This window comes from Otolemur garnettii, unplaced genomic scaffold (genome assembly GCF_000181295.1).
Source record: "Otolemur garnettii isolate 467f Iridium unplaced genomic scaffold, OtoGar3 scaffold00011, whole genome shotgun sequence".
In the NCBI taxonomy this organism is placed as follows: Eukaryota; Metazoa; Chordata; class Mammalia; order Primates; family Galagidae; genus Otolemur; species Otolemur garnettii.
The window spans coordinates 10,503,548-10,525,756 of NW_003852406.1; positions in this window are offsets into that span (position 1 = coordinate 10,503,548).

The window sequence follows — 22,209 nt, forward strand, 5'->3', positions numbered from 1 at the left end:
CGTGTTAGTGTCCCCACCCTTTCTTCTCCCAGTGTGTCCTTACACTTAGCCCTTTCTTTCTTTGATCCATAGAAACAGCTCTGTTGTTATCATCTACACTTTAACTGAAAACGGATTCTTGCCTTGGTGGAATATTTGTCCCATCCATCCTCTTCCCAAACCCCTATCCCATCTTAAGTATAAATGTAAGGCTTAAAAGAATAAAGTGTGTCAGGTAATAGTAACAGTGGAAAAAATATTCGTAATAGGAGACTCAGGGCTACCTTGCCCTTGAAATTATAATTCCCCAAAGATTATTTCAAAGTTTTGTTCAGCTATTCAACACACAATTAATGAGCGTGACCTGTATGAAGCATGTTAAATATTTGGCATTCAGGAAAGAATAAAGAGAATGCATTTTAAAAAAGTGAACAAGGTTTGGTTCTTCCTTTTGAGATGCTCACAGTCTGGTGAGGATATAAATTAAAAGAGCAATACTGTACAAGGGGTATATACACGCCATGTGGGGGCCTAAGGAGAGGAATAGTTGACTTCTTCTTTGGGCCAGGGCAAGGCTTTACAGCGATGCTACAATTGAATTAGGACTTGAAACATGAGAATGTTTTCACCGGGCTGTTAACAAGGAGAGAGAAGAACGTTTTAAACATAATGAGCCACATCTACAAGGAAACTCAGGTGTGGAAGAGTTTTCCATGTTCAAAGAAAAAAAAAATGAAGCAAAACAGAAGATCAGTACAGAAAGAGTATAGAAGAGTGGTAAGGAATACAAAGAAATGATGCTTAAAGGGTAGATTGAAGGCAAGGTCAGGTAAGTGTGTGGCAGACTATTTGCCAAAGATGATCTCACTGGTATACAGCCCACCCCACAGCAGGTAGCTTAGAATCCTCTGTGTCGATGGGAGGTCTGTGTACAGGGTTGCAGACACTGCAGAGTGATAGCAAACCATCCCTGCTGTATTCTGCTGGAGTGTGTACCTGCAGCAACCATGTGAGATAGTAAGTGATCATTGTTTAAAGCTACTAGATTTGGAGGTAATTTTTTATACAGCAGCAAGATAACGGACGCCAAGGAGTTGCTGTAAGAAATAAATTTCTTTTCTTTATAAATTGAGACAAACAAATCCTGGGGAACCATGGAAAGTGTTTTTATCAGGGAAGTGGCAGGAGAATTGCAAATTAGAAAGATGGGCCTGGTGGCAAAATGGAAATAGATGGTGGGGAAGGAGTGGCTTAAAGGCTGGGATAATATTTAGGAGGTTCTTAGAGTTATTCAGTCCATCCCATAGCATTGGTAGGGCAGGAAAGTGTCTTTGATTTGTTAGGAAAACTTTCTTAATTTTGGTTTTGTGTAGGAACTCTTACTTTTATGTACTCAAAAGACGAGCGTCAGAGAGGGCAACAAAATGCTTGAGCAGATTCTCTCCCACTCCCCACCCCAAACTTTACTCCCTTATATACAGATCTTAGACTTTCAGAGTTGATTTTCATGATGCCTCCGTTCCTCTCTAATGATACCTAGAGGCTAAGAACCCACTCCTCCTAATTGGTGTCTTTCTCCTTCTCATCTCTCCACAAATGAAGGTCATAGCATCACTATCTCAAAATTTAGACCATCTCTTACCTCTAGTTCATCAGCATCTGGGTTTGCAGAGAACTTTAGTCCTGTGGTTTTGTAGGGTATGGGGAAGACATACTTGAGTAAAGAGGATCTCAACTATTGGGAAGGTAGATCTGACTTTTCAATATAGATAAATGTAATAACAATGATCATATGACTTACATGATTCATACTATTATTATTTTGACACCAAAGATGATTGTAAATAATGAAAAAATAACTGTGTGTTTATTAGTACAAGTGATTTGGTTGTATAAGGTAGTGTTAATTGTGTAATAGCCTTATAATAGAGCAAGACTTTTTAATTGCTATACATTTTCTTGTATATAATGGTAGAATGCAAAAGTCTAAGAAATATTTAAGAAGGTGATACAGGCCAAAAAGTAAATGAGTTAAAAATTTTCCTCCACCCCATTTATGCTTCATTCTTCTTGTCAAATACCAGACTCATCTCTACATTTATCTAAGAATAATTGGCAATAAGATCTTGCAGGCATTTGTTATGCATTCTCATTCATCTTAATGGGATTTCTTTTTCTTTTGTTTTTTTTTGGGGGGGGGGGCTTTGTGATTTTATTCCTTTCGAACATAAGAAGTTGCAGCATTCAGAAATAAGTGGGATGGGACTAGTAAAAAATACATCCCTATGAACATGGCAAGAAAGGCTTGAAATTACAAATGGGACTTTTTTTTTTTTGAGACAGATTCTCATTATGTTGCCCTTGGTAGAGTGCTGTGATATCACAGCTCACAGCAACCTCAAACTCTTGGGCTTAAGTAATTCTTTTGCCTCCACTTCTTGAGTAGCTGGGACTACGGGCACCTGCCACAACGCCCTGCTATGTTTTTGTTACAGTTGTCATTGTTGTTTAGCATGCCCAGGCCAGGTTTGAACCTGCCAGCCAGAGTGTAGGAGCCCTAACCATACAAGCCGAACTTTTAAGATGCAGCGACCACTAGCACGCCCCAAAGAGTTATGGGATCAGGTGAGAACCTGACAGGCCCCAATTGGCTGGAGGCAGCTGCAGAGTGGTAGGTGATTGGCTACACGGGTGGCGTGAGCTGCTTGCGTCATCAAGCCCCAGCATATGGCAGTAGCCCTTGGTAGAGCTCGGAGTCAGTCTGTGCAGCTTCCTGACGAGGCCAGACGCCATCTCCATTTCCTCAGCTACCCTTAAGATGAGTAGAAGTGGGGTTGGAAGCTGTGGGAGCATCTCTGCTGAGGGTGAGGCTGGTGGCGGCAGTGACCAACCATCTGAGGGAAGTGCAGCTCCAGCCAGGGAGACCCGCAGACCCGGGCTCGAAATGAAGAAAGTTATACCTTGTTGTGTAAACCAGCTGCTCACCGCCACGCTGGTTGATAATGTGTTCAAGGTTAGAGGAATTGCAGTTTCCCAGGTCATCACTGTGGGAATAATCAGACAGACAGAGAGGGCTGGAAATTGCATTCTTTACAAAATTGATGATATGACCTCGAAGCCAATCGAGGCCCGGCATTGGTTTGGCAAAGATAAAGCCGAGCAGACGACTCCGCTGCCAGTCGGAGTATACGCTAAAGTGTTTGGCGTCCTTCAGGGTTCCATGGAGGCAAGGAGTCTTGAGATATTAATGATCCGTGTCGTGCAGAACATGAACGCAATAACTATGAATATTCTGGACACGGTTGATGCACACATGATTCTGGAGAAAGCCCTTCAAGATGCCGCTGGGGAAAGTGTGGATGACGTCCGGGAATACAAGGAACGTGAACGTCGCTTCAACTTCATCCGGAAGACAGCAAGGGAAAAGCATCTGCGAGCTCCAGAGTCAGCGCAGCGGCCTGAGCATTAAAATCGCGTCCATCAAGGAAGCGATTGATTAGTTGACCATCGAGAGCTACATCTGCTGATTGAGGAAGCAAAAGCATCCTTTCATTTTCTGAAGACCCTTACCTCCAGCTGTAATTTTGACCTGTTGACTTTTAGGAAGTAGAATTTTTCAGCAAAAAAGTCTTGACTGGCATCCTTAGGCAATTCCCTGCTTTTCCAACTGCTTTGAACTTTTCTGTTTTTCTAATTATATTTAAAGCTCCAACCGAGATGTCAACGGGAAAATTGGACTCTTTATAGGATTTACCAGGATTTATAACGGCAACACTTAGGATGGATGATTTGGTGGGGGGAAGGCTATAGAAAAAGTTGAAATTTATTATTTAACTTCTTTTTAAAGATGCACGGGGCTTCATTTTTCCTAAAATAGCAATGTATTAGGAATAACTAGTTGTAGTCGGGGAGCCAGCTTTTGAAAGCCTTCCTTTTCCCCTGCCAGACAAGGAGGTAACCCGGTTGTTTTGTTTTTCCTCCTCCTGACTTTGAAGCTGACTACCTACCTCCTAATAGGATTTCTGATTCAACTTTTTCAGAATTTATTGAGCAATTTCTCTCTAGCAGGATCTGTCTTACTTTATTATCTTACTCAATCTTCACATTAAGTTGACAAAGTAGTGTTTTTCAATCTTCATTTTATAGTGAAGAAGAGCTTTCTGATCTAAGTTAAGTGATACGCTCAAGGTTAAATGGCTCATGATAATAAAGCAGAGCCTTGAGTCTAGGTGTTTTGACTTTCAAATTCAAAATTATTTTCACCGTATGCCAGAACGTATGGTGGACTCAGGCCATTATCTTTACAGTGGTGGTAATAGAAGGCATATTATACAATTACGATCACTTAATTTGTTTTTATCCACACAGTTACAAACTGACAGGTAATATTCAAATGGTTGGGCGAATGTTCAGATCTTGGCTGCTGAGCCCTTTACTATGTGGAGGCTTTCACTAGTCCTATGCAAGCATGTGCTCCAGCGTCTCAATCAGTCTCTATTAGGTAGTGAGAACTTGGCAGGCTGGCCCCGTGCTTAACAACCCAGATAATGCAAACAAGTATTTGGACTCAGATCTTAATATGCCACTTGTTAGTTTTGTGACCTTGAGCAATTATTCAACTGCTCTACTTCTTAGTTCAGACACCTTTTAAAGGTGGTAATACTACATAATAGTGCCTGTCTTGTGGGAATTTTTTTTTTAATTAAATTGAGTTAGTGTGGATAAAGCACTTAGAACATTATCTGTAATATAGTAAATGCTGTGTAACCATAAGATATTGTTATTATTGTTGTTACCACAAATCCAGGGACCTAAAGGTGTAAATAATAATTTTGGCATCAATATGCAATTTAATACCACGCATGTGTATACGTATTAGTGGACATATATATATCTTCACAGATACACACACACCTAGAGGGTGTCAACAAATGTATACACACTTTAAAAGATGTTATCTGCGTATTACTTTATAAGTTGACTTGAAGGTTCAACTATCTCCAGTTCATATGCTTTTGGGGAATGATCAATTTTACTTTCAACAAGATCTCTTAAAACATGTTAGCATTCAAATGTATACACATTTTAAGAAAGGAACAACCTGTATTAAAATTGTAATAGCCAAGTCACATTTGATTTCTGCAATTACAAGAGATAAAACATACAATATACATAACAAATGTTATTGGTATACATTGAATATTACAATTTTGAAGTAAAGCCACTTGAAAATAGCTGTAAGTTGGCTTTTTCAAGGCAGTCATTAGAAGATCTGAATAGAAAGAAAAAGAGGGAGAACAGAAGGGGTGGTTAAGAATGGGATTCTAGAATGATTTACATTCTGGGATCAGCTCATTACTTACTCACAGTTTCCTTTAAATTGTTCTTTTATCGTCTGCATTTTCTGTAAATGAGTGGTTCCAGCTAGAGGTTTGATTTGATTCATGCTCAAATTTCATAGGCAAAAATATTTGATAAGTGGTGGTAAAGTTAGCAATCTTTTGAAGATAAATGATAATGTATGCTTAACTATTTCAAAATCAGTTTAGAAATCTTTCTCTGCCACAAATTCAGGTATATCGTGATCTTGGTGATCCATTCATTTAACTACAGAACTCCTTCAGTTTACATTGCCCATTGTATATGTCTATATTGGTTTGTTGTTTCTTTTTTTATTCTTAATAAAGCTATAGTTTTGGAAACTATGTGCCTTCAAGTCTCATGAATCAACTATTTTTTAAGTCACTCATCATTTGTTTAACATACATAGATACTGACTTAAAATTAGTGTTGAGTCACAGTACATTTAAAACAATGAGTCATTCATTACCTCCAAATGGAATATAATGGGAATTATTCAGAAGACAATAATCACGTTCTCTGTGGTTGTGCCTTAAGTAAAAAATACTGAAGTTTTGGATTCTGGATAAGTTAGAATCCAAATAGTTGTCCCTAAATTATTTAGATAATCTTTTGAAATACTGATCCAGTTTGCATGATTCCCCACCACACTTTCATAAATAAATATTTATTAGGCCTTATTTTGAATAGATCAGCAAGGTGCTGATAACCCAGCCAGCTCAGTGGAGCTGAGGGGAGGACCTGCTGGCTCCGCCCTGGCGGTGTTGGTGCAGCAGCAGTGGGTAGAGGAACCAGCAGGTTGAAGGGTGGGGGGTAGTGCAGGAGGTTCCAGTAGCTGGAGGGGCCAGACAACTGCTGGGGAGACTCAGTGCTTGAGTGTCTCCTTCCCAGTGCACTTTAGGCTGAACAGGGAAACCCCCATTTCCAACACCTAGGTCAATTTCATGTATGCTTCCTAGGCCTGGGAATGAAAGGGACTGTATCAGTTCTTTAATGCCTTCATTCACCTTGCCTCAGAGGAAAGGACCATATCCATTCATTTGTTATCAAGTCCTGGCATAATATAACTACGAAGGACCCATGTGACTATATATACCTCTAGAGACAACCCAGACAGAGAGAGCGCTAGCTTTTTTCCCTCCCCCCTTCACCCCCCACCCCACCATGGTTTCTGTCTGCCAGGAGCTTTGGTGTTTTTGTATTCTTTTCTGTAAAATAAATCCTGTCTTACCACTGATATGTGGTCCGTAGATTTATTCTTTGAATCACCGAGACCAAGAAACTACTGAAGACAAAATTCTAGTATTGGAACTATAGAATACAACACAAAGGCATAGTCCATGTCTTCAAGGACTAGCAATTTGCTAGGGAGGACATTGAAGTATATGACATAAAAGTGGCAAAAATGAAGAACATAATAGTTCAGTAAATGTTCAGAGGGATTATGGAAAAGGTATTGGTAGCATTTGAGATAAGCCTTGAAGATTTGGTAGGATATTCTGGTTGGTGAAAGGTGGGAAGGGTGTCTTTGGAAAAATAAATGATGTAAAAAGCATTTGAAAATCCAGAGGCTTCTTATCACTGGATATGGTTTGCCTCTAGTTAAGGGAGCATGTAGGAGAGAAAAATGAATAAATATCATGGAGATTACTGAATGTCAGGATTCTTTCTTTCTCTCTCTCTCTTTCTTTTTCTTTCCACAGAAGGGAACAAAAAGTATTAAAGTAAGATGATCTATAATGGTGTCAAAGCAAAAAGAAAAAAAAGGAGTAACTTTAAGATGAAGGGAAACAACACGATTCACAATAGTCAAAAAGTAAAAATAATGTAAATGCCCATTTACTAACAAGTGGGTAAACACATGTTGTATGTGGAATGGAATATTATTCAGCCATGAAAACAATGAATGATACATGCTGAAACATGAATGAACCTTGAAAACAAGCAAAGTGAAAGAAACCAGTTATGAGAGACCACAAATTGTATAATTTGATTTATATAAAATGTCCCAAATATATAAATTCATAGAGACAGAAAGTGGATTACTGTTTGGCTAGGAGCGAGGTGAGGGAATTGGGAGATAATAGCAAAGGAGAGCAGGATTTCTTTTGGGAGTAATGAAGGGTCTTCAAATTGATTGTGGTGATGAATTAATTCAAACCCGTGAATATACTAAAAGGCAATGAACTGTATACCTGATAAATTGTGTGATATGTGAATTTCATCTCAAGATAGCTTGTTTTCTTAAATAAGAAAAGAAAGCGAAGTAGTTATTACAGGAAGGTTAAGAAGCTTGAATACTGACTGGGAAAGGGCTATAGAATTTCATGATTAAAAGTTTCTTGGTGACCTTTAAAAAGGGAGTTTCTTCTTAAAAGTGGTGGGAGCAGAAGTGAGTGGGTGAGGAGGAAGTGGAGGCAGAATTATCTTTCAAGAAGTGTGATCATGAAGGGTGAGGCCCCAGGACACGAGCTCACTAATTCTTCCAACTTCCCGTACTCAACCGCAACATTTTTTTTTTTAACTTTCTCATTTATAGTTTTCATTTCTAAGGAAAATCATTCTTTGCAACTGGGGTTTGCCTCTCCTCCAAGTTCTTCAGCTCATTTTCCACCATTAGCTTTAGAATCTTCCCTTATTTATTGCATCTTCTCTGAACTGATCCATGAAGAATCATATAACAAATACAAATCAAAGGACGTTGTAAAACATAAGTGGCCTATAATGTATCAAGGTTAACACAAGCCACAAAAGACTGAGAAACTGTTCCCATTTGGAGGAGCCTAAAAAAGCATGGTAACTAGATGAATCACATGATTCTAGACTGGCTTCTTGCTTTAAAGGACATTATAGAGACAACTGGTAACTGGGGTCTGAGGATTAGATAGTACTATATCCGTATTAACTTCCTAATTTTGATGCTTTTATCATTTATGTATGGGAGAATGTTTTCATATACAGGCAATACTCAAGTAAATGGATTTATAAACCTTATAGTAACTACAGTGCAAAAACTTAGATTAGAATTCCTAGAAATTAAAACCAACAAATTAAAACATACTACCAGAGAAAATCACATACCACAAAGGAAGATGGTAATAAAGGAAGAGAGGAATTATAAAACAACCAGAAAACAAGTAATAAAATGGCAATAGTAAGTCGTTACTTATCTATAAAAATATTTAATGTAAGTGGACTTGATTTCCCAATTAAAAGGCATAGAGTTACTAAATGGATAAAGAAATAATACTTAGCTATAAACTGTTTACAAGAAACCTACTTTACCTATAAAGACACACATAGATTCAAAGAGAAGGAGTGGGAAAAGATGCCATGCAACTGCAAACTGAGAAAGAGCACTTACATCAGATAATAGTCTACAAATCAACGACTATAAAAAGAAGCACAAAGGGTCACGATATAATGAGAAAAGAATCCAGAGAGCAAGAGGATATAATAATTATAAAACTTGAAAGGCAGTACTATCATAATACAACAACAAAAAAAACTATATCAACAAAGTTAAAGACTTCAAATAAACCACAGTGGTATACTTCAAGGAACTAGAAAAGCAAGAACAAATAAAACCCAAAACTAGAAGAAGGAGAGAAGTAAAGATCAGGGCAGAAAGAAATGAAATTGAGACTAAGAAAATACAGATCAATGAACTGAAAAGATGGTTTTTCAAAAAGATAAACAAAATTGACAAATCTTTAGCTAGACTAACTAAGGAAAAAGGAGAAAAGACTCAAATAAATAAAATTAGAATTGGAAAAGGAAGGTTAACAACTGAAACCACAGACAGAAAGAATCATTAGTGACTATGATGAACAACTATATTGAGGAATCAGGGGTAGGGTCGGGGGAAGTGTCCATAAAAAGGAGAGGAGGTCAGTCCAGGGATTAGTAGGGCTTTATTATCAGAGAAAGGAGAGAAAAATAGCAGAGTGGAGGCTGGTCAGGAGTCAACTCACTTTCACACAGTTTCAAGAGGTTATTATCCCTTATCAGTAGGGTTGAATGTAGGAGGAGAGTTCCCAGAGGGAGTCGTCCCTTTTGCAGAAGGACTAATTTTCGCACTCAGGGAAAATCTAGGAGTTACTCCCTTAATTGGCTGTCAGCCAGGAACAGAGTAAAAGTTACTGTTCTGTTGTTTCCCAGGAACACTGGTCTTAAAGTATTCCAGGGGGTAGGGAGGGGGTTTTCCGCGATCATGCAGTTAGGTTTCTGGCCTGTTCCTTCCCACCAGCTGTCTTCCAAAATGACTGTACTTTTGTCAGGGTCATGAGGATTTCTTTCCTGCTTATATGCCAATAAATAAGAAAACCTAGAAGAAATAGATAAATTTCTGGGACACATACAACCTACCAAGATTGAACCATGAAGAAATAGGAAAGACTCAACAAACCAATGAAGAGTGATTGATTTTTTTTAAAAAAAGTGATGTGATCAAAGCCATAAAAAAAATTTCTCATCAATTCAAGCCTGGGATCTGATGATTTCATTGCGGAATTCTACCAAGCATTTAAAAAATAACTAAAATCACTTTTACTCAAACTCTTCCAAAAAAAAAAAAATTGGAGATAAGGGAATGCTTGCAAATTTGTTCTATGAGGCTGGCATTGGCCTGACACCAAAACAAGACAAGGGCACAACCAAAAGAAAACTATAGGCCAGTATCACTGATGAAACAGATGCAAAAAGTCTCAACAAAATACTGAGAGCAAAATTTGACAACATGCTAAAAAAAGATGAATCCCATGATCAAGTGGGACTCATCACAGGGATACAAGAATGATACATCATACACAAATCAATAAATGTGATACATCACACAGCCAAATAAGAGAGAAAGCATACATCACACAGCCAAATGAGAGGGAAAGCACTTTAGTTTTAGCTATTTCTGGGTAGAGATGTAAGAAGCCAGAGATGGGAATAAAGGTTTGGGGGGAGTGAGGAAACCATAAACTAGAGCCAAAGGTCTAGGCAGAAGTGACAGAATGTCTTACCTTACTCTTCTCCTGTTTTTCTTACTTTTCCTGTGTGAAGATATGGGCCTGGATTGTGTCCTAGGCAGTCTGGTCACTGGGAGAAGAAGAGGAGTTACTACACACATGAGCACCAGTGTGTGTGCTGGCAGTGTGTTATTTCCCTTTGGATGGTGTACTATAGATTGGGGATTGCCTGTATTTGGAAAATTAAAAACTTAACTTCTTTTGCTTACCTCTAAGCTGCACTGAGAAATTACTAATCTGTGTATTTTGATTAAGCCTCAAAACTCCTAAGTGCATTTGGTGCTAGCAATTTTTCTAGAGCTGTATCAGAACAAATAACCATAAAAAATTGTATTTATATCACAATGTAATTTTGATAGGAATGCTTTTGTTATTTTTACAAAGCAGAATTGGGGATAACAGTTAACTTACACTTAGCAATCATGCACTTAATAAAAAAAAAAAAGTAATACACCACACTAACAGAACCAAGAGCAAAAACCATATGATCACTTCAATAGATGCTGAAAACACAGTCTACAAAATTAAACACCTCTTTTTGATAAACACCTTCAACAAATTGGGTATAGGAGGAAGATACTTCAAAATAATAAAGGCCATATATGAAAATTCCACACCTAACATTGTACTGAAAGGAGAAAAATTGAAAGCCTTTCCTCTAAGATCTGGAACAAGACAAGGATGTCACCCACTTTCAGTATTTTTTTCAACATAATACTGGAGGTCCTGGCCAGAGTGATTAGACAAGGAAAAAAACAAGGGCAATCTAACTGGAAAGGAGAAAGTCAGATTAACCTTGTTCACAGATAACATGATCTTATACTTAGAAAAATCCAAAGACTTCACACACACAAAAAAGGACTAGAACTGATAAATCAATTCAGCAAAGTTGCAGAATACAAAATCAACATACAAAAATCAGTTACATTTATGTATAACAATAGTAAACTATTTAACAAAGAAACCAACAAAGAAATCCTATGTTCAATAGTCACAAAGAATACAAAATATTTAAGAGACAATTTAACTAAAGAAGTGAAAGATATATACAAGGAAAACTATAAAACTATGAAAGAAATTGAAGAAGAAGCAAAAAACTGGAAATAGATTTCATGTTTATGGGTTGGAAGAATTAATATTGTCAAAATGAAAATTCTATCCAAAGCAATTTATAGATTCAATGTAATCCCTACCAAAATAACAATGAAATTCTTCACAGAAATAGAAAAAAATCCTAAAATTTACTTGGAACAACAAAAGACCCTGAATAACCAAAACAATCTTGAGCAAAAAGAACAAAGCTGGAGGCAACACATTATTGGCTTCAAAATATACTACGAAGCTATAGTAAACAAATCAGCATGGTATCGACATAAAAACAGACACATATGACAGTGGAACAGAATAAAGAATCCAGATATAAATCAATGAATGTACAGCCAACTCACTTTCAACAAAGGCACCAAGAACATACACTGGAGCAAGGACAGTCTCTTTAATAAATGGTGCTGGGAAAAGTTAACCATATGCAGAAGAATGAAACTAGAATTCTATATCTCCCTATGTACACAAATCAAATATAAATAATAAAAATGGGTTAAAGACATAAATAGAAAACATGAAACTATAAAACTACTAGAAGAAACACTGAGGAAACACTACTGAACATTGGCCTGGGCAAAGAGTTTTTGTGTAAGACCTCAAAAACACAGACAACCTAAGAAAAGGTACACAGATGAGATCAATCAGGCTAAAAACCTTCTGCACAACAAAGGAAATAGTCAACAAAGTAAAGAGACAAACCACAGAATAGGAGAAAATATTTGTAAACTATCCATTTGACAGGAGATTAATAACTAGAATACATAAGGAGCTGAAACAAAATAGCAAAAAAAAAAAATTAATTACATTAAAATAGACAAAAGATCTAAATTAACATTTCTCAAAAGAAGATGTACAAACTAGCAACAGGTATATAAAAAAATGCACAACAACCCCCAGTAATCATCAGAGAAATGCAAATCAAAACCACAGTGAGATACCATCTCACTCCAGTTAAAAAAGCTTTTATAGAAAAGACAAGGGCTAACTGATGCTGGCAAAGATGTAGGGAAAGGAGAACCCTCATACCCTGTTGGTGGAAATATAAATTAGTATAGCTCTGAAAAAGAGTATGGGGATTCCTCAAAAAACTAAAAATACAACTAAGCAATTCCACTATAGGTATATATCCAAAAGGAAGGAAATCAATATATTAAAAGGATAGCTGTACTCCCATATTTATTGTAGAACTAATCACAATAGCCAAAATATAGAATCAATCCAAGTGCCTATGGATGAATGAATGGATAAGGAAAATGTAATATATATACACAATGGAATATTATTCAGCCATAAAAAGTAAAAATCCTGTTATTCTCAGCAACATTGATGGAACTGGAGGTCATTATGTTAAGTGAAATAAGCCCAGCACAAAACAACAAATACCATATGTTCTAATTTGTGTATGGGAGCTAAAATAGTGGATCTCATGAAGATAGAGAATATATTGGTTGTTACCAGAGGCTAGGAAAGATAGGGGGAAGAAAAGGATGAAGAGAACTTGATTAATGAATATAAATATGAGGGTTAATAGAAGAAATAAGGCCTAATGTTTGATAGATCAGTAGGGCGACTGTAGTTTACAATAATCTATTATATCTTTCAAAATCGCTATAAGAAAATAATCAGAATGTTTCCAAACAATAGACAAATACATATGATAATGGATATCCCAATTACACTGATTTGATTTTTATAAATTATTATATATGAATGTATTAGGTTATCACATGTACCTTGAAAATATGTGCATGTACTATGTAGCAATAAAAATAAAATAGAAATTAAGTAAATGGGAATAATTAAGTATTATTGTGGCAACTTACTATCAAATATTTTAGGAAAAAAGGTCATGGTATAGTCCATGCAACTTTTATATAAATTTAAGACTGCCTCAAAAATAACAATATCAATATGAAATAGAAATAGAGTAAACCTCACAAAATAATCACCTCAGCAACCAGCAAAAGCAAGCATAGATACTTTCTGAAGTAATACAACATGAGCCTGGTTCTCAAATAATTCCCACATCTGAATTCACAGTTAAAGTCATGAAACACAAGAAAATAAATCATCATGAGGAAGATCCAGCAGAAAAAAATACATAGCAGAACTAAAACTGAAGAAACTTGAGATATTGGAAACATCAAATACAGACTTATAAAGTACATACATTTAGCATGTTTTAAGAAGTACAAAGCAGACTTCAATATATAGTCATGTGTCACTTACCAATGGGGTACATTCTGAGATATGTGTCCTTAGGCAACTTCATCATCATGAGAACATCATGGAGTGTATTTACACAGACATAGGTATGATAGCCTACTACAGCCTTAGGACATGTGGCAGAGCCTACTGCTCCTAGGCTATAAGCCTGTACAACATGTCATCGTACTGAATATGGTAGGCAATTGTAAGACAACGGGAAGTATTTGTGTATCTAAACATATCTAAACGACCGCTACACATCACTAGGCAAAGGAATTTTTCAACTCCATCATAATCTTATGAGACCACAGTTGTCAATGTGGCTCATTGTTGACCAAAACATTAAATAAGGAAACTATAAAAACAACCAAGCAGATTTGAAAAGAGTCAACTAAAAATTCTAGAAAAGAAAACTACAATAATTAAAAGTAAAAGTTCGCTATTTGACATGGTAAAGAATAGGTTCGACACATTTCTTTTTTTTTTTTTTTCAACACATTTCAAGACAGAATCACTCTGAAGACAGAGTCAAAGAAAACATCCAGAGAGTCAAAAAGATGGATTATGTGAAAAAGATAAAGAGACGTAGAGGGTAGGGAGTGAAGGACTGACAAATGCTTGATCGGAATTTCAAAGGGGGATAATGGAACTGAGAAGAAACAATATTTGAAGAGACAATGGCTGAGAATTTTCCAAGAATTGTTGAAAGATAATCAATGATTGTTTTTAAAAACTGATCAACTGTCAAAAAAGATCAGGCAAATATCAAAGAGAAGGTTTGTTTTTATCTAAGAAAAGTGCCACACAAAATGGACTTTAAAGCAAAAAAAGGAAATTGCCAGAGTAAACTAGCGCAACCAGCAAATAGATCATCTCATCAGGAAAATGAGATTTCCAAAATTATATGCCCAAAGAAGGTCTCCTTGTATATGTAAAGTAAAAATCGACAAAATCACAAACTAAAATAGACAATGCCACCATGATTGTGAGAGACTTTGAAACAATGCTCTTGCTGATCTCAATCTCTCAGATTGACACATCAACAGAAAAATACTATTAGGCTATCTGGAGAATATACATGGAAGGTATAACCAATTTAAATGAAGGATATTATGAAGATCATGGTTTCTGCCTAGTCTGTAATCAAGTTTTTTTAATTAACAGAAAAATGACTAGAAAAATCCCCCGTATTTTAAATTTAAAACACTCCTCGACATGACTAATGGAGAAAAAAAAAAAAATAACAACCAGCAAATACAAACTAACCAAACTAACCCACAACACAAAATACACCTTATCAAAAAAATTTGGATGAAGCTAAAACCATAACTAAAAAGAAATTCATGACTTTAAATGCTTAGTCTACAAGTTATCAAGACTTATTTTAAACTACAGTGATGAAGACATTGTGGTCTTAAGTTCCAGGATAGACAAATAGATCAATGGAAGAGGGTGGTTGATCCATAACAGATCAATTTATGCATATGGACATTTGGCTTATGACAAAGCAGTGAGGTAAAGGAAGTTTATTCAACAAGTGGTACTAGGTCAAATGGATACCCATATGGGACAAAAAAAGACCTCACTCACATTGCACATTAAATTAACTCCAGGTAGTTTGCAGATATAAATGTAAATTGATACAACTTTCAGAAAATAATATAGAATAATATCTTCATAATTTCATGACTATTTAAATGGGAACAAAAAGCATTAATCATACAGTGAAGACTGATAAATGAGACTACATTAGCATCAAGAAATTTACATCAGGACACATGAGCCTGAGCAACACAGGGAGACCTCCACATCTACAAAAAATAGAAAAATTAGCTGGTGTGGTAGTGGGGCACCTGTAGTCCCAGCTAACTACGGAGGCTGAGGCAGGAGAATCACTAGAGCCCAGGAGTTTGAGGTTACTGTGAGCTATGATGACACTACTGTCCCCAAACCCAGGTAACCAAGTGAGACCCTGTCTTAAAAGAAAAAAAAAAAGGCATAAGAAATTGAAAGTTACTATTCATAGATGATATATTTTTGGCACATAAAGTCCAAAAAAACTTATAGTTAATCTATTAGACTTAATACAATTGATGGACACAAAGTAAGTATATAAAAATCTATTATATTTGAACAGATCAGCAACAAATAGAAAAATTTTATAATGCTTAAAATGGTAATAATGATAATATAATCTAAAACTATCAAGCACCTAGAAATAATTTGAATGAACGATGCGCAGGACCACTTCAGAAAGATTCCTAACTTTATTGAGGGATTCTTAAGAAAACATACATGGAGAGATAATTTTATGTTCATGGCGTGAAAGTCAGTATTGTAAAGATGGCAATTTGCCTGCATGATTAACATAATTCAATGAAATTCCAGTTTAACCCCCCTAAGGTATTTTTGTGGAACTTGACAGACTGATTCTAAAAATGTATCAGGAAGTGCCAAGAGGCCAGGAGATCAGACACTCCTGAAGATGAACAAGATAGGAGAGCTTGCCACATGTTATGGTTTATGACAAAGCCAGAGTAATTGAGTTAATTAAACCCGGCAAGACACTCACACATTCGTGCTCTATAGTCCAAGAAGAACTGGCCTAATTATCTTTATAGTTTAAAATCATGGTTGCTAACCTCACTGATAAATCGAGTAAAGGCAAATAAAATTGTTTCTCAAACCAAGTGCCCAAAATGCCTGTATCTTAAAACTCTGCCTATTTTGAGGTAAAATCTCCCTTCCCTGGGAGCGATAACACACACTTTCCAATAATTTGATCTCTGCTTCATTTAGGTTGAGACTAAACTGAATTGTTGCAGATCAAATCTGCATCTAGATAGGTCTTGTCAAAGGACCTCATAATGACATACTCTTAAGACCACTCTGGCTCTCTCCAGTTATGAACAAGCACACAGCTGTAAAAATTTATCAAAATGCAAATTTCTTCAACTTGTCAAATACAAAAACCTTGATTTTTAATCAGTTATAATTAGTGACCTAAAATACTAAAATCCTAAAGCATTTCAGATGGATGCAGAGGAAGCCTCCACTGATCATGGTATTTTCATAGTGTCAATCTTTGTCTGTTGTAAAATTCATTTTTTAATTTTTTTAGAGACAGAGGCTCACTGCATCTGGAGTATACAGTGTGATCACATTTCACTGTAACCTCAAGTTCTTGGCCTCCAGTGATCTTCCTGCCTCAGCCTCTCTATTAGCTGAGACTGTAGGCACATGTCACCACACCCAGCTGAGGCTAAGTTCAGAACCAATAATCAGGTACATAGTTTTATAGACAGAGGTTTTTAAAAATATAACTTTTTAATGAACTGGAGAATGTGGTTTGAATCTATACCCAAATAGGCATCTTCATGCATTCCCCTATGAATTGAATGGTCCCTAACTGTGCATCTCTCCCTGATCCCACCACATGAAAGCAGACCAAAGGAAAGACCCTACTGGGGGATTTCCCACAGAGACCCAGCTCCGTCTCCGAGACTCACCAGAAAGATGCCTCTTCTCCTCACCCCAGAAGGAGGGAGTGAGGAGATGGGACGGTGCCAGAGAGAGTCCTTGGGCAGGTGCTCCTTCATGGAAACAGGAGAGAAGGTGAGTGGACACCCAACATCTAGTAGGATATGAAATCCTTTGGAAAGCATCTTCTCCTCAAAAAATGTATATACTGTATTACTCTATCATTTGTGGTGCACATGGCAGGGGACATATCTAAACTCAAGTTGATTTTTGTTTCTTTGTGAGTAACCTGTTTTACTTAACTTTAATTAATTAACTAATTAATTTGTTTAGAGACCAGGTGTCACTTTGTTGCCCAGGCTGAAGTGTAGTAGTGTAATCAGAGCTCATAGAAGCCTGGAACTCCTAAGCTCAGGCAATCCTCTAGCTTCAGCCTCTGGAATAGCTGGGACTACAGTTACATGCGACCATGTCCAGGTTTTTAAAAATCTTTTCTGTAGAGGCCAAGTGCAGTGGTTCACCCCTGTAATCTTAGCACTCTGGCAGGCTGAGGCAGGTGGATTGCTTGAACTCAGGATTTCGAGACCAGCCTGAGCAAGAGCAAGACCCTACCTCTACTAAAAATAGAAAAACCAGCCAGAAGTTGTGGCAGGCACCTGTAGTCCCAGCTACTCAGGGGGCTGAGGCAAGAGGATTACTCAAGCCCAAGAGTTTGAGGTTGCTGTGAGCTACAATGCCATGCACTCTACCCAGGGTAACATAGTGAGAGTGTCTCAAAATAATAAAATAAAATAAGATAAAATTTTCTGTAGAGATGAGGTCTTGTTTGGTAGCCCAAGCTGATCTCAACCTCCTGACTTCAAGTGAGCTTCCTGCCTCAGTTTCCCAGAGTACTGAGATTAAAGGCATGAGCCACTGTGCCCAATCAGTTCGTTTATTTTTTGTTTTGATGTCTTGGGGATTTAAAGCCCAGTTTTCTGGTTCTCATGAGATGCTGGAAGCATTTTCATTAATTTTGCCTTATTTTCTATAAGCCTGGCAGATCTGTGCTTCAGCCATTTCACTTCCCTCCTTTAAGTTCACAGAGCTCTTTCCTTCCCTAGGGCTTTCCTACACACTGTTACCTCTTTTTGGACCATTCTTCTCCTGCCGTGGTTTCTTCCTGTTTCTTCAGCTCTCAGTCTAACTGTGACCTTCTCAGACATACCTTCCATGAGAGAAGCAGGTTACTCACCCACACCTGCTCCATTAATCGGTGTCACATGACACACTATATTTCTTTGTGGCATGTAACCATAATGTGTTTATGTATATAGTCTTTATATTTATAAATTAAAGCTTGATTAAATCTTAATTATACATTTACATGTATATAATCATATATATCTGTAATTATATATAAATTTATTGCTATAGCTTGTGTTTATATAAATATGTGCACAAATTAATAATAGTATAATATATACTTATGGAAATTTTAATATTTAAAGACATACAATCAAATTTATATAACATAACACAAAGATACATTTTATATGAACAATTAATCAACTATATTTACATTATAGATATAAATCTAGATATAAGTGTCTTTTTCTGTGTGTTTCCTTGAAGAATTCTCTTATTAACTAGGAATGCTCTTATTTATCATTCCGTTTTATTTTTACTGGTATACTGCTGGTCTTTTCAATGTGAAGAGCTAGTTTTCCATTTATTTTATGGCCTTTTAAAAATGATAACTTCTGGAAAAAAATTGTTTTCTGTTTCACTTCTTGAGATTTCTACAATAGAAATAGCAATTACCCTTACATCAGATCATCTTTTCTATTTCCTTCTTTCTAATACTTTAATCTCTTCCCTCTCAGTTGACTGTGTCTCAAGACTTTCAACCATGAGATCAATTAGAATTGTATTCATACTTGTTTGTTCCATTATGTTTCTAATTTATTAAATGAGATTTATGACATTTTGTTCTCAATTTGTTCTTCAACTCTTTAATATACCTTTTTTAGTTCCTTTATTCTCATTTTATTTTTAAAAATTTCTCAGATTATAGATATTAACATTTATTTTTCATATGTTTAGATTTATTTACTTTTTTTTAATTAAATCTCCTTTTTATCTCCTGTTTTTTTTTTTTTCTTTTGGGGGGGCTTTATCTCCTGCTTTATAAAAAGTGGTTTCTTCTTTGACAGGGATTAGGTGGTATCTTATTGCAGTTTTAATCTCCATTACCCTGATGACTAGTGATGTTGAACATTTTTTCCTATGTTTCTTGGCCATTTGTACCTCTTTTTTTGAAAATTGTTCACATCGTTTGCCCACTTTTAAATGGCGTTATCTGGATATTTTTCCTTGCGGATTTGTTTGAGTTTCTTATAGTTTCTGGATATTAGTCCTGTTTTGGATGTATAGCTTACAATTTTTTCCCCCATTCTATGAGTTTTCTATTTACTCTGTTGACTATTTACTTGGCCATGTAAAAAATTTTTTAAAAGCATTTTAGTTTCATTGAGTGCTACTTATTTGTTTTGGTTTTTGCTGCATTTGCTTTAGGGGTCTTAGTCATAAATATGTTGCCTAGGCCAATATCCAGAAGAGTTTTTCCTAGGTTTTCTTCTGGAATTCTTTTTTACATCTTACACTGAAGTCTTTAATCAATCTTGAGTTAATTTTTGTATCTAATGGAATCAAGTCTCATTCTTCTGCATGTGGCTATCCAACGTTTTCAGCACCATTTATGAAATAGTGTGTGATTTCTGCTTGCTTTATCAAAGATCAGTTGGTTATAAATATATAGTTCTCTATTCTATTTCCTTGATCTATATGTCTACCTTTATACCAACACCATGTGGTTTTGGTTACTGTAGCCTTGTAGTATAATTTGAAGTCAGGTGATGTGATACCTCCACATTTGTTCTTTTGTTTAGGATTGCTTTGGCTATTCGGGCTCTTTTTAGGTTCCATAGCTCACAGTAACCTCAAACTCTTGGGCTCAAGCAATTCTCTTGCTTCAGCCTCCCAAGTAGCTGGGACTACAGGTGCCCATCACAACTCCTGGCTATTTCTTTCTTTCTTCCTTTTTTTTTGTAGCTATTAGAGATGAGATCGATCAATTTCCTTCTCAGCTTGGTTATCATTGGTGTACAGAAATGCTACTGATTTGGGTACATTGACTTTGTAACCTATTATTTTATGGAATTCACTAATCAAACCTAAGAATCTTTGGGGGAAGCCTGTAGGGTTTTCTAGATACAAAACTATACCATTGGCAGAGATAGTTTGAGTTCCTCTTTTTCAATATGGATGCCTTTTACTTATTTCTCTCATCTAATTGTTCTAGCTAGGACTTCCAGTCCAACGTTGAATATAAGCAGTGAAGATGGGCATCTTTCACTTGTTCTAATTCTTAAGGGGATGCTTTCAGCTTGCCCCCATTATCCAGAGATAATTTTAGCTATGGAAGTGTCATATATGGCTTTTATTATTGTGAGGGACATTTCCTCCTTTGCTGAGTTTTTGGAGGGTTTTAATCATGAAAAGATGCTGAATTGTACCAAATGGGTTTTCCACATCTATCAAGATGATCATATGTTTGTTTTTAATTATATTTATGTGGTGAATCACATTTCTTGAGTTGTGTGTATTCAACCATCCTTCTATCCCTGGAATGAAATCCACTCGGTTGTGGTGAATTATCCACAACTTGGATGTGCTGTTAGATTTGGTTTGTTGGGTTTTTGTTGAGGTTTTTTGCATTTATTCATGCTCATCGAGGATAATGGTCTGTAGTTTTTATTTTTTGTTGTTATGGCCTTTCCTGGCTTTGGCCTCAGGGTGACACTGACTTCATAGAATGAGTTGAGGAGGATTCCCTCTTTCTAGATATTTTGGAACAGTGTTAGTAGGATTGGCATAGTTTTTCTTTACATGTTTGATAGAATTTGGCTGTGACTCCATCTCTGGGCATTTTTTTATTGGTAGTTTTTTTTTTATTACTTATTCCATTTCGTTGCTCATTATTGGTCTGTTCAGGATTTCTATTTTATGATTCAAGCTTGGAGGGTTGTACATTTCTAGGAATTTATCCGTTTCCTCTAGTTTGTGTACATAGAGGTGCTCATCATAGTTTCAGATGCTCTTTTGTATCACTTGTACTGTCTTTTTCATTTCTGGTTGAGATTGTTACTTTTTTTGAGTCTTTTTGCTTCTATTCTTATTTAATCTAGCTAATGTTATTAACTATTAACATTTTCAGAGAACTAACTTTTTGTTTCTTTAATCCTTTGCATTTTTTGTTGTTGTTTCAATTTTGTTAAATTCTGCTCTAATCTTTATTAATTTCTTTTCTTCTGCTAGCTTTAGATTTGTTTTGTTCTTGTTCTTCTAATTCCCTAAGATCTAACATTAGGTTGTTAATTTGTGACCTGTCTTTTTGATGTAGGCATTCAACAATATAAACTTCTCTCTTAGCACTGCTTTTTCTGTAACTCAAAAATTTTGATAACTTATGTCAATTTTATTATTAATTTCAATTTTTTTAACTTCCATCTTGATTCCATTGTTGACCAAAAGATCATTCAGAAGAAAGTTGTTTCATTTCTATGTATATTTTTGAGAGTTCTTCTGGGAACTAATTTCTAATTTTATTCTACTGTGATCTGAGAAGATACTTGATATAATTTCTATTTTTAAAAATTTATTGAGGCTTGTATTGTGGCCTAACATATGGTCTATCTTGGAAAATGTTCTACGTGCTGATAAGAAGAACATATGTTCTGCAATTTTTTTGTAGAATGTTCTGTAAAAGTCTGTTAGGTCCATTTGTTCTCCAGTTCAGTTAAAGTTTAGTGTGTCTTTGTTGATTTCTGACTTGATCTGTCTAGTGCTGTAAGTAGAGCATTGAAGTTCCCCACTATTATTATATAGTGATCTTTTTTCTTAAGTCTGGTAGTACTTGTTATATAAATTTGGGAGCTCCAGTGTTAGGTACATAAATATTTATGATTGCTATATCTTTTTTTTCTTTCTTCTCTCTCTTTTTTTTTTAGACAGTCTT